Genomic DNA, 13,237 nt, shown 5'->3' with positions numbered 1-13,237 from the left:
GCCTGCCACCTTCGCGTCGTCACGGCAGCGATTACCACTGCCTCCAGCCCAGGACCCAATGGTGCTAAATCTTAATCAAAGAACCAGGCAATCAAAAAGTCTTGACTTGATGCTTCTTAGTGTGCTGGGGACTTTAACAGACACCCACTCCCCTTCAATAAAGCAAAACAACCCCTGCCTACACAAATTTTGAGAAGATGCAAAACAACAGATTGATTTGTGTGATAAAGAGGTGATTCTTTGTCTTTATCTTTCTTATATTGAAAATGTATACATGTAAACTTATGTTCTGAGAGGAAAAAATGTAACAAGAGAACCACTAATTTGACATTATGGAAGGCAGACTTTTAAAAATGAAACAGGCATCTAACACCGTTAATTAAAATTTTACATTTTAACCATTTTTGTTATATCAATAGTAAATTTGCTTTAAGCATTTCTATAGTCATCAGTATACTCAGAAGATACCTCCAGGAGGGAAAAAATATATACTTTCCATGATTTTATTAGCACAAAAATAACCTTTAGTTCTAAAATATTTTTGTTAAATAGGGCACCAATACTTGAGTTTAATAAAGAGCCAGAGTTCAAGTGCTCTTGTTTTTAATTATACTTTTTTCTTTACATTCATATAATATTCTGTATTAACCAAATACCCCACCATAATCAGAAAATTAAATGCAAAGAAACATTTGCCATGTACAAGAGACTTTGATGGACACTGTGAGTGAAAAAAAGGAAATATGAAAAAAAGGAAATAAATGACAGGGCATTTGTCCATGAGAACTACACACTAAGTTGGAGAAAACACACACACACACACACACACACACACACACAAATGAGAAATGAACTCCTTTAAACATTCATCCCATGGCTACAGAGAAGATGGACTACCTTGGTTCTACAAATGCCTGCCTCTCTGGCCACCCCTCACTCATTGAGTCTTTAATCTTTAATGTAACTGTTCCTCAGTGTTCACATGTTCTTCTCACTATACACTGTCACCCTAAATGATCTCAAATTCTCCTAAATCTTCAAATTAACATCGATGCAAATGTCTGCCAAGACTGCATCTCTTTGTGCTCTGGAATCACATTTTCATCTGTCTGTGGAAGTCATTCCAGTGGACTTTGTGATTATATCCCCTACATCCTTTACACCCTAACTCCAGAGGTAGGTTTCATTAGTCTAAGAATCCTATCCAACCACCTTGCTAGTTATTGGTTTAAATGAGTACAAAGCATTCCTTTGGCCTCAGGCATGTCTTAATGCAGGGCACGAGATTCCGCCTAGGCTTTGACAAGTGAGGAAAGAGGCCAATCTATCTTTCATCTCTCATAGGGAGAGATGGTCTCTTTTTCTCCCCAATATAGTCATGTGCATGTGTAAGGCCAGAATAGTTGCAGCGTTCTTAAAAATTAGCCTAAGGAAGAAGCTGACATGAGGAAGAGAGAGCAGAGCCAAGAGAATCACGGGGAAAGAAAACTGGAGACATTTTAGGTCAATCCTAAAGCTTGTCCCACCTCTGGGTTTCCAATTTATGAACCAAATATTGTCATTATTTCAGCCAAGTTGAGTAGGGTTTTTTGTTGCTTGTAGCCAAAAGCATATTAATTGATATACTCATATAAATAGGTCCCTTGCTGGCTCAAAGTTCATAATATCTAAAACTGAGTACATCAAATTTTATTTTAAACCTGCTCCTCATTCTGTATTTCCAATGCTGGTTAGTGGACTCATCAGGGACCTAATCACTTAAACTAGAAATGAGACATTTTGAATGCCTCCCTCTTTCACAATTACATTGTTCTGTTGTTTCTGCCTCCCTAATATATCTCATCTTGGTTCCTTCTTTTCTTTTTTTTTAAATATATTTTTATTGATTTCAGAGAGGAAGGGAGAGGGGAAAGAGAGATAGAAATATCAATGATGAGAGGGAATCAATGATTGGCTGCCTCCTGCACACCCCCTACTAGGGACCGAGCCCACAACCCGGGCATGTGCCCTTGACCGGAATCAAACCTGGGACCCTTTGAGTCCGCAGGCTGACACTCTATCCACTGACCCAAACCGGCTAGGGCTGGTTTCTTCTTTTCATTCCAGTTGCTATCCCCACAATGCCATCACCTCTCACCTACAACATTGCAAAAGTTCCCAACTAGACTCTCTCTAACTTTAACATTTCCTCTTCCCTCCATTTATTCAACATGTTTCTGCCAAAATATAGATTCTTCCAAAAATATAGATTCATGCTATAACCTTACAGAAATTCCAATGGATTTCCATTTCCTATAATAGCATTTCCTAAAATGTGTTCCATAGAATAATAGTCCCATAAAATTATCATTTAAAAAGAGGGTTTTGTAAAAATAAATAAATAAATAATAAAAATAAAAAGGGGATTTATGATAAAAAAAATTTAGAAATTTCATCTGTGGTCACAAAATTCTAAGATAATCCCCAATGATCCCTATCTCATGGTATTTTCTCCCTTCTGTGGTACTTTCCCATGCTGTATATGGGTTGGTATATGTGACCACTAGAATTATGGCAGAAGTGATGGTATATCACTTCAAGGTTGTCATAAAAGTTAGCTTCTATGTTGGTATTTCTTGGATCATTCATGGGGAAGCCAGTTGGCATGTTGTGAGAAGAGGCCCATTTGATAAAGAACTGAGGCCTCCAAGCAACATCCATAGTTCACTTGATGGGCTTATAGTCTTTTACTACTGAAACAGTTAAATAATATGGTGAAAGAGCCCTTTTCCTCCTTAATACCCTGTCCCTTCAGCCTCCACCGATAATCACAATAACCTTGCTGGAATAGAAAATAATAATCTACAGAGGAGAATTATAGTACAGAAGAAGCAAGAGTTAACATACCAGCTAACTTGAACTTTCCTTTATACTACAGGGAGAAAGCACCCAAGACTTAGGAAGGAGTCCACTTTGGACCCTTCCATCCATTCCTAAGAGGAAACTCCAGGCTCCCACCCCTGCCCCTACCTCAAGCATCTCCTCTTCAACGCACACAGTCCCATAAACCCACGCTATCCCTGGGGGCAGGGAGGAATCTGCTTTTGCTCCTTCCATAGGAAGAGATTCTTTACCTGGGTCCTTCTCCCTCAATCAGGGACTATAAAAGAGAAGAAAGTCAGTACAGATCACTATAAGAAAGCTGAGTATATTGAATATCAATACTAATCTGCTCCTGCTAGGCAAGAATTTTTTATCAGTGAGGTACCTACTCTCAATGGCTCTGTCTCTAACTTTGAACTTCAACTAGGTGGGCAGCAACACTGCCAGTCCCTTCATCATATTTAAGGTAAGTAAATCTCCCAAAAGACTTGCATTCATGATTTTTCTTGAAGACATCAAAGTCTAAATTCATACTGAAGAAAGATTATATCCTCTGTCATCAAGACTCCCCATTGAGTTAATGTTTTCAATGGTTTCTTTCCTACTCCAAGAAGCTTAAGGGCATCATAAATTTACTTACTGGCTATTAAAGTTTCCTCTCTAACTTACAGATTGGCACCAGCCTCAGTCCTGCTCTTTGGACTCAGACACTCCTACTGATAAGAGGTGAGAAAGAGATTGTTAATACTTTCTGTCATAAGAGCAAGATCCAATGAAAGTAAAGACTAGCCCGGCCAGCGAGGCTCAGCGGTTGAGCGTTGACCTATGAACCAGGAGGTCATGGTTCAATTCCTGGTTAGAGCACATGCCTGGGTTGCAGGCTCGATCCCCAGTGTGCGGCGTGCAGGAGGCAGCCAATCCATGATTCTCATCATTGATGTTCCTATCGCTCTCTCCCTCTCCCTTTCTCTCTGAAATCAATAAAAATAAATAAAAAATTTTTTAAAAAGAAAGTAAAGACTAAAAAATATCAGAAAAAAATGAGTGTTTTTATGTTCATCCATTCAACTACCATTTAGTGAGAGACTCCTACATGCCAGGTATTGTGGGTACAAAGACAAGTAAGATGTAAAAGATGTAAGGTGTTAGGTCTGATCAGGCTGGTCTGAGTGCACTGGTGTCTTACAACTAAATGACATAGACCAGTAAGCCAGGACAAGCAGAATAGGGAAAGTGAGATAGTTAAAAAGCAGTTTGCAGCCATTTGGAAAATCTAGATGCCAAGCAGTGCCATCTAGTAAATCCTATCTTCCCTAAACCAAGGACACTTAAGAGTAAATGATTTGCATTATTCCTCTCCAGCCAGAGGGCAAATACCGTGTTTCCCTGAAAATAAAACATCCTCCGAAAATAAGACCTACTTACAGGTTTCCTTCTGAGTGAAATATAAGGCATCCCCCGAAAATAAGGCCCCCAGGCTCTGTCTCAAAATGAAAATTAATTTACCGTAAATTGGTCACTAGGGCCGCCCCAACTGGCGTCTAGCAACCAGTGATGTTACGCGGAGTCCTGACATCACTGCTGTGTGGAGGCAGAGCGGAGGTCAGAGTGAGCGGTGAGCGCGGGGCGGGAGAGAGGAGGAGACTTTCGCAGATGCGTGTAGAAGAACAGGAGGATTAGAGCGGACAGGACGCGGCGAAGGTGGTGAGTGCTGGTCTGTCTCTGGTGACACTACCTGATGCTCGCGGCCGCCTTCATGATGACTGAAGGTTCTCAGTCAGTGGCAGACCCTGCTCCAGCCCAGATCCAGGCCCCAGCAAGCCCAGTGACAGTCCCCAGGCAGGCCCCAGGGGGTAAATGTCTGATAAAGGGGTAGGAGGGATGTCTGGTGAAGGTGTTCAGTGGCACAGGGGTGGGGGAGGGGGATCACTTAAAATGACACAGGAGGATCAGAGGGGGCAATCAAAATGACACAGCAGCATGCCAAAACCGGTTTGGCTCAGTGGATAGAGCGTCGGCCTGCGGACTGAAAGGTCCCAGGTTCGATTCCGGTCAAGGGCATGTGACTTGGTTGCGGGCGCATCCCCAGTGGGAGGTGTGCAGGAGGCAGCTGATCGATGTTTCTCTCTCTCATCGATGTTTCTGACTATCTATCCCTCTTCCTTCCTCTCTGTAAAAAAATCAATAAAATATATTTTAAAAAAATGAAAAAAAAAAAAAAAAAAAAAAAAAAAAAAACAAAATGACACAGCAGGATCAAAAGGGGTTACTAAAATGGTAATCCCCCCTCTGATTCTCCTGTGCCATTTTGATTCCCCCCTCTGATCCCCCCTGTGTCATTTTGAGTGATCCCCCTCCCCCCACCTTGATACCCCAATTCCTTTTTTTTTTACCCCTATGGTAGAAATGAGTGCAAAAAGAAAAAGCTACTCAGTGGAGTACAAGAAAGGAATTGTGGAAGACTCTTGGGGCCAAAATCTTACTGCTTTCTGCAAAGAGAAGATGTTGAGTATCCAATTGGTCCGAAAATGGCGAGCAGAGTATGGTAACCTCATTGAACAAGTGGACAAGGGAAATGCTAAAAAGCGCAAGTGTGGATCAGGTCGGCAACCATTATTTTCCGAGCTGGAAGACCTGATCTGTGAATGGGTTGTTGACAGGAGAGCAAAGGCTTTGGTTGTGAATAGGGCTCAGATTCAAGAATTTGCCCTTGCAATGGCACCACAGTTTGACATAGCCCCTGAAGACTTCAAAGCATCACAACACTGGCTGGATAATTTCCTACAGCGAAGTGAACTGTCTTTAAGAAGATCTACAACATTGTTTAGGTTGGAAGATACTCAAGTTATTAAGCGAGCACTTGCATTCAAGTCCTTTATTGATGATGCTGACTTCTCTAAATACAATCTTTCCAACATGATTGCTATGGATGAAACTGCAGTGTTTATGGGCCAATCATCTCAAACAACAATTGAACAGCGGGGCGCCTCCTTAGCGTACATTCCCTCCACTGCTTACGAAAGTGCACGTGTTTCCTGTATTTTGGCAATTCGTCTGCATGGCACTAAAATCCCACCTTTAATCATTTCTAAGGGCAAGAAGGAAATAATTGAACGTGTTTGGGGCATTTTTATTCCTGAAACTGAAAAAGCCTGGGCCACACAAGCAGTTATAAGGAAGTGGGTCGATTTAATGCTGCCGCTTGTTATGCGAGGGAGCCAAAGAGGTCTGCTAGTCTGGGCTGCAGCCAGCACTCACCGCGCTAAAGACATGAAGACATTTCTTCATGAAAGAAAAATAGATCAGATAATGATTCCCGCAGGAATGACGGCCTATCTCCAGACTCTTGATATTGCAATAAACAAGCCATCCAAAGACAATTTGCGCATGGAAATTAATGACTACATTGAAAATAGAATGGAGAGAAATCAGCGTGGAAACTTTATGAAACCTAAACTGCAAGAAGTTGTGACTTGGGTGAAGAATTCATGGGAGAAAAACACTGACAGTTGCATTGCAAATGCACTGCGAGCAGGCTACCTTGACAAGAAGTACTCATTTAAAGACAGTGCTATTGCTAAACATGAGAGATTTGGTCCACTGATTCTGAAAGAAATGGAGTCACAAGAAATTCACCAGGAAATTCAGGAATTGGATTGTTATGATGATGTTCCAGAAGATGATGACATGATTGTCATTGAATAAATGAGTAAATTCTTGATACTGTAGGATTCACAGTTTGTCTGGTTTGTGTTGACAACTACCATACTACCGTACTGTATACAGGTAATAAATTTCCTTTATTTTCATTTAACAATAAATGTGTACCGTATTCTTCTTCATGGAAAAATAAGACATCCCCTGAAAATAAGACCTAGCGTGTCTTTGGGGGCAAAAATTAATATAAGACACTGTCTTATTTTCGGGGAAATGTGGTAGCTTAAATCAACCTATTCAGGGAGACAGATAGCCACACCCAAGGACAAATGAAACTAAAAGAATAAACGTCATTTTGGTATATTAGACTACAACCCTCCAAACTACTATCTCTTTCCTCCCACCAGACCATTTGTCATAATTCTTATTGTTCTAGTTTTTGCCTCAATAATACTAAAATTTATAAAACAGTTTGTTTCCACCAGATTACAAAACCTACTTGTACTCAGGAAATACCACCCCTATACACCATCACAACCCCATTTTCTGCTTAGGCCTGATCGTCCCTCTGACTCTCAGAACAAGGATGGTGGGCCAGGTATAGAAACTCACCAGGGCAGAAAGCTCCAAATATCTAGCACAGGGCAAAATGGGGAAAACAAGAACCTCGCTCCCAGGATAAGCTTTCCTCCCCTTTCATATCACTAGTCAGGCAGCTTAGACCGCTGATCTTTTCCTCCCTAAAGGCTTCAGTTGTATTTCAGCTTCAGGCCCACAAAAGCAGCAAAACCAGACAAGTGACGCTGTGGCAGCCTCAGGACCAGCTTTTACCTCCCTTCACTCAACAGGACCACTTTTGAACCTTCACCAATCAGTCTCTTAGGGAAATCATGCCACTGCGACCCCTCGCTCCAACCATGAGAAATCTATAGTGTTCCAGCTGACTACAATCAAAGTCCACCCCCTCAACCCTGCCCCCCCGCCCATCTTGAGGTCTCCCCTCAGCAGGAAGTACTAGTAACTACGGAAGATATAACCTTCATCCCTGTTTCATAAAACAAAAAGGCTGGAATCTTAGGCCTGATCAAATAATTGAATCAATACCCCCTCCCCTGGGAACTGATATTTAGACCACTTCACAATCAACATTCCCTTTTGCTTAGACCACATTCCACTTGCTAAGACCATTATCCTTCCACTCTGGACCTTCCCAGGATCTGGACCTGCCCAGAGAATTCTTCACTCAGAAAAAGCCCTACCTTGAGTCCTTTAAAATCTCTGACTCCATCCCTGGGTCCTGGCGCCACTTTGGAGCTCAGCCTATCTGGGTTTCTAGATGACCTAATTAATTAATTCTTTACCCCTTTTAGTGGGTACCTCCTTTGGTGAACCTAACAGAAGGCATGATTCCCTGAGAGCTCATAGTTTGATAGATGATTTATTATTGACAAACTAGAGGCCTGGTGCACGAAATTTGTACACAGGGGTGTGTGTCCCTCAGCCCAGCCTGCACCCTCTCCAATCTGGGACCCCTCGAGGGATGTCCGACTTCCCGTTTAGGCCCGATCCCGGTAGGATCAAGCCTAAATGGGCAGTCGGACATCCCTCTCACAATCCAGGACCACTGGCTCCCAACTGCTCATCTGACTGCCTTCCTGATTGCCCCTAACTGCTTCTGCCTGCCAGCCTGATCACCCCCTAACCACTCCCTGCCAGCTTGATTGATGCCTAACTGCTTCCCTGCCAGCCCAATTGCCCCTAACTGCCCTTCCCTGCAGGCCAGGTCACCCCCAACTTCCCTCCTCTGCCAGCCTGATCAATCCTAACTGCCCTCCCCTGCAGGCTTGATCACCCCCAACTGCCCTCCCTTGCATGCCTGGTCCCTCCCAACTGCCCTCCCCTACTGGCTATCTTGTGGTGGCCATGTTGTGTCCACATGGGGGCAGCCATCTTGGGTGTTGGAGTGATGGTCAATTTGCATATTACTCTTTTATTAGATAGGATAGAGGCCTGGTGCACGGGTGGGGGCCGGCTGGTTTGCCCTGAAGGGTGTCCTGGATCAGGGTGGGGGTTCCCTTGGGGCATGGGGAGGCCTGGGCAAGGAGCCTGTGGTGGTTTGCAGACTGGCCAGGCCCATCGCCCTGGTATCTGGGATTTATTTATCTTCTGTAATTGAAACTTTGTAGCCTTGAGCGGAGGCCAGGGCCGGCCAGAGCGGGCGGGAAGCTTGGCTTCCTCCATTGCTGGGGAAACCCAAGCCTCCTGCTCACTCTGTGGCTGCAGCCATCTTGGTTGGTTTAATTTGCATACTTGGTCCTGATTGGCTGGTGGGCATGGCTTGTGGGCGTAGGGGAGGTATGGTCAATTTGCATTTTTCTCTTTTATTAGTGTAGATTATTTGGCTCAGGTGTTGTTTTAACCTCCAAACTAATGTTCAGTTTGCTAAATGAGTCACTTTTATTTCTTTGTTCTCAAAGCACAGTTAGTAAAATTTCCTCAGAATCTGAAGCATGATTTCCTAGGCTCTTAAATGCACAGTATTTGGTTTAGACAAATCCATGATTTTCAATTTGTTTCTTCAGTTGATTTCAAAGGTAGGGTATTAGAAGTCAACCTCAAATCCTAAGCAGCTAGGTCTGTGCTGCCTCCTCCTGGATTCCTTTCATTGTCAATAATTAAAAGGAGCAGAAGGCATTCCTTCAGAGAAAGAGAGAAAAAGAAAACAAAACCACCACCACCACAACAGCAGCAGCAGCAACAAGAAGAAATTAATCTCAAGCTATTGTGAAACCTAAAGTCTCTAAAATTAAAAAATTTTAAAAAGCCTCTAACCAAAATTAGTCCAGGCCAGTCTAGTTCGCCATCGTTCACACTCCCTTCAATTACTTTGTAAGTCTAAACCAAGTGTTGAGGCACAATCATTTAGGGAAGGATAAGTAGGACATTTGTCTACTTTCCTTCCCACCAACCAGTACTATCAAAACATTATTTGAATTTCCATGGTAACTACAAACTCCTCTCACCATTATCTTCATTTTAGATTCTGATGCATTACTTGTAATGTACAGTTGAAAGAAATGGGATAGGTGAGAAAATTGAAAAGGCGAGCCAGCGCAGACCTAGAGAGCTACTAATTAATTAGAAATTAGAATTTTTCAACATACTATGACAAAGAGCCATGACATGGAAAACAGTTCCCATATATTATGTTGTATAAAAGAAACTTGCTTTGACCTCATGTTCTTCTCATTATTCCTTTTCTCCTTTATCACCTTTTGCAGCACTTTTTGTTTGTTTCTGTCTTCTTTTTATTGGATTTACATTTTGCAATTGTGTCCTTTATCTCACTAGTCCTCCTTTTTTTTATACTGTTTAGTACATTGTAGAAATGTACATTTTTAAATTTGTCATACTGCACTTTTTGTTCTTGAATAGGAATTGAGCAAAAGGAGGGGTTTAAGATATAACAAATTTGTATTATATGCATTTTCTGCCTCAGTAGAGTAATAGTGCCTTCTAGTGTTTGCAGTAACATTTTGTATTTGCATCATTTTTAATCATCTAAAAAGTAAAATACTTTTACTCTTTGTAGTTCTCCTGCCATATTTATTAAATACTAGAGGCCCAGTGCACAAAATCCATGCACGAGTACAGTCCCTAGGCCTGGCCAGCGATTGAAGCGTGGGCGTCTGGTGTGGAAGGGCAGGTCCCAGCTGACCTCTGGGCCCTGGGCAGCACCTGGACCCCCAGGTCCCCACACGTCCCCCTCTGCCTGAGTCATCAGGCCCCCACCCAGCTCCCTCAGCACCTGGGAGCCAGGCGGCGGCCCCATCCCCTGCCGCCACTGCTGGTTGCCATCTAAGTGGCGATCACATCACCCCCTGGTGGTCAGCACACATCATAGCAAGCAGTCAAACTCCCGGTTGAGGGGACAATTTGCATATTAGGCTTTTATTATATAGGATATAGACAGCATTGTTACCTATTTTAGAAATTTAAAAACCAGAATCATAAAACATTTATTTAATGGTGAGATGATTGTTTAGACCAAACATTGTTAGAAAAATGTATTTCACTTAATGCACTCCCCATTCAGCTGCCATCAGTCACCAACTGGTGAGAAGATAGATAAAAAAAAGGATTCATGATCTTGCCAAGCCCAGCCCACTAAAAAGGAATGCCATAGATAGAGAATTGCAAAAGCTGGTTGCTTGAGGGCACCATGAAAATGATGCAGAAGGCTTGCTCAAACTTTCTATTCCTCAAGGTAACTTTTAAGAAGTGATTTGATTGATATGTCTGTTGTGGTTCTGTAGCCCCCGAGTCACCTCTATTTCTCCTAGACTGGACATCATAAACAGTTTCAGAACATTCTGAGAAGAACAGTGCTCTCAAAGAGGCAGATATGTTCCTTAAGACATTTATCAGATGTGAGAAGTTAGTTATTGCCTTGTACTTCCCAACTTTCTGTGGGTTTGGATAAGCATTCCCTGAAACAGATTCTCACTTGTTGACTATTATGAAAATATGAGGAATAGGTATATGCATATGTATGTCTATGGAATTGTATTAGGGTCCTCCAGAAAAATCCAAATTATTAGGGTGTGTGTGTGTGTGTATGTGTGTGTTTTTAATTTTCTTTTTTTAAAAACATATTTTATTGATTTTTCACAGAGAGGAAGGGAGAGGGATAGAGAGTTAGAAACATCGATGAGAGAGAAACATCTATCAGCTGCCTCCTGCACAGCCTCCACTGGGGATGTGCCTGCAACCAAGATACATTGCAACAAAAAAATAAGATACTGAAGGGTCCCAGGTTCGATTCCGGCCAAGGGCACATGCTCGGGTTGCAGGCTCAGTCCCCAGTGGGAGGCGTGCAGGAAGCAGCCAATCAATGGTTCTCTCTCATCCGTGATGTTTCTATCTCTCTCTCCCTCTCCCTTCCTCTCTGAAATCAATAAAAATATATTTAAAGAAAAGAACAAAGTTGGAGGAATCACAATATCGTATATCAAACTATATTACAAAGCCGGTATAATTAAAACAGCCTGGAACTGGCACAAGAACAGGCATATAGATCAATGGAACAGAAAAGAGACCCTAGAAATCGACCCATGCCATTACGGTCAATTAATTTCTATTTGACAAATGAGGCAAGAGTGTACAATGGAGTAAAGACAGTCTTTTCAATAAATGGAGTTGGGAAAATTGAATAGATACATGCAAAAAAAAATGAAACTAGACTACCAACTTACACCATATATAAGAATAAACTCAAAGTGGATAAAATACTTAAATGTAAGTGAACGAAACCATAAAAATCCTAAAAGAAAACATAGGCAGTAAAATCTCAACATTTCACATAGCAGAATTTTCACCAATATATCTCCTAGGGCAAGAAAAGCAAAAGCAAAAAGAAACAAATGGGTTTACATTAAAAATGAAAAGGGAGCTCACTATATAGGAGAACATATTTGTCAATGAGACATCTGATAAGGAGCTAATTTCCAAAATACAGGGTATCCCCCAAAAATGTATATACACTTTAACAGCTGATAGCTCAATTTTGAAAATGAAATGTATTTTACTAAGCAATGCCTTTATAATTATGCAAAATCTGTGTATACATTTTTGGGGGACACAATGTATATAAAAAAACTCATACAACTCGACAAAAGGAAGACAAACAATTCAATTTAAAAAAGGGCAAAAGACCTGAATAGACACCTCTCTAAAGAGGACATACAGGTGGCCAATAGACATATGAAAAAACACTCATTATCACTAGTCATCAGAGAGATGCAAATTGAAACTACAATGAGATACAACCTCACTCCTGCCAGATGGCTACCATCAATATATCAACAAACAAGTGCTGGTGAGGATGTGGAGAAAAGGGAACCTCAGTATACCACTGGTGGAATGCAGACTGGTGCAGCCACTATGGAAAACAGTATGGAGTTTCCTCAAAAAATTAAAAATGGAACTGCCATTTGACCCAGTGATCCCACTTCTGGGAATATATCCTAAGAATCCCAAAACACCAATCAGAAAGAATATATGCAACCCTATGTTCATAGAAGCATTATTTATAATAGCTAAGATCTGGAAACAGCCCAAATGCCCATCAGTAGATGTATGGATAACAAAGCTGTGGTGTAGCCTTGGCCAGTGTCGCTCAGTAGTTAGAGCAGTGGCCCGTGCACCAAGGGGTTGTGGGTTCAATTCCCAGCCAAGGGCACGTACCTGGGTTGCCAGTTTGATCCCTGATTGGGAGAAGAGCTAACAAGATGGAAAGAACAGAACTCAATGAAGGGGCGGGGGGCACAAAATGATCTCAGAGTTATGACTGGGTGTTTCAAAAAGAGTTAAATGAGAGGCTTGGGTAGAATAGTCAGTGGTGAGAGACAGACAGGAAAAAAGTCTCCAGAAGCTGAGAAAACATAAGGGCTGTAGAAAGAAATACTGTTCTGAATTTAGCAGAACAGGAAATATGAATCTGAAAAGCAGTAACAGTAACTAGCAAAAGCTCCAAAAAGGAAGACTTTCACATTTCCAATGTTGGCGATTATTGTCAGGGGTCAGCAAAGCACTACTATGCCTTGCTGTATTTTTTTCATATGAATCAACACATCAAAACACATTGTTCTGTTAGGGACAACAGGAGGGTTACCAGATTAATTACCTCCATCAATCTAAAACCAATTTTATACCCTAA

Source organism: Plecotus auritus, assembly GCF_963455305.1.
Source record: "Plecotus auritus genome assembly, chromosome: 1".
NCBI classification, from domain to species: domain Eukaryota; kingdom Metazoa; phylum Chordata; class Mammalia; order Chiroptera; family Vespertilionidae; genus Plecotus; species Plecotus auritus.
Note: the sequence above shows the minus strand (reverse complement) of the source record.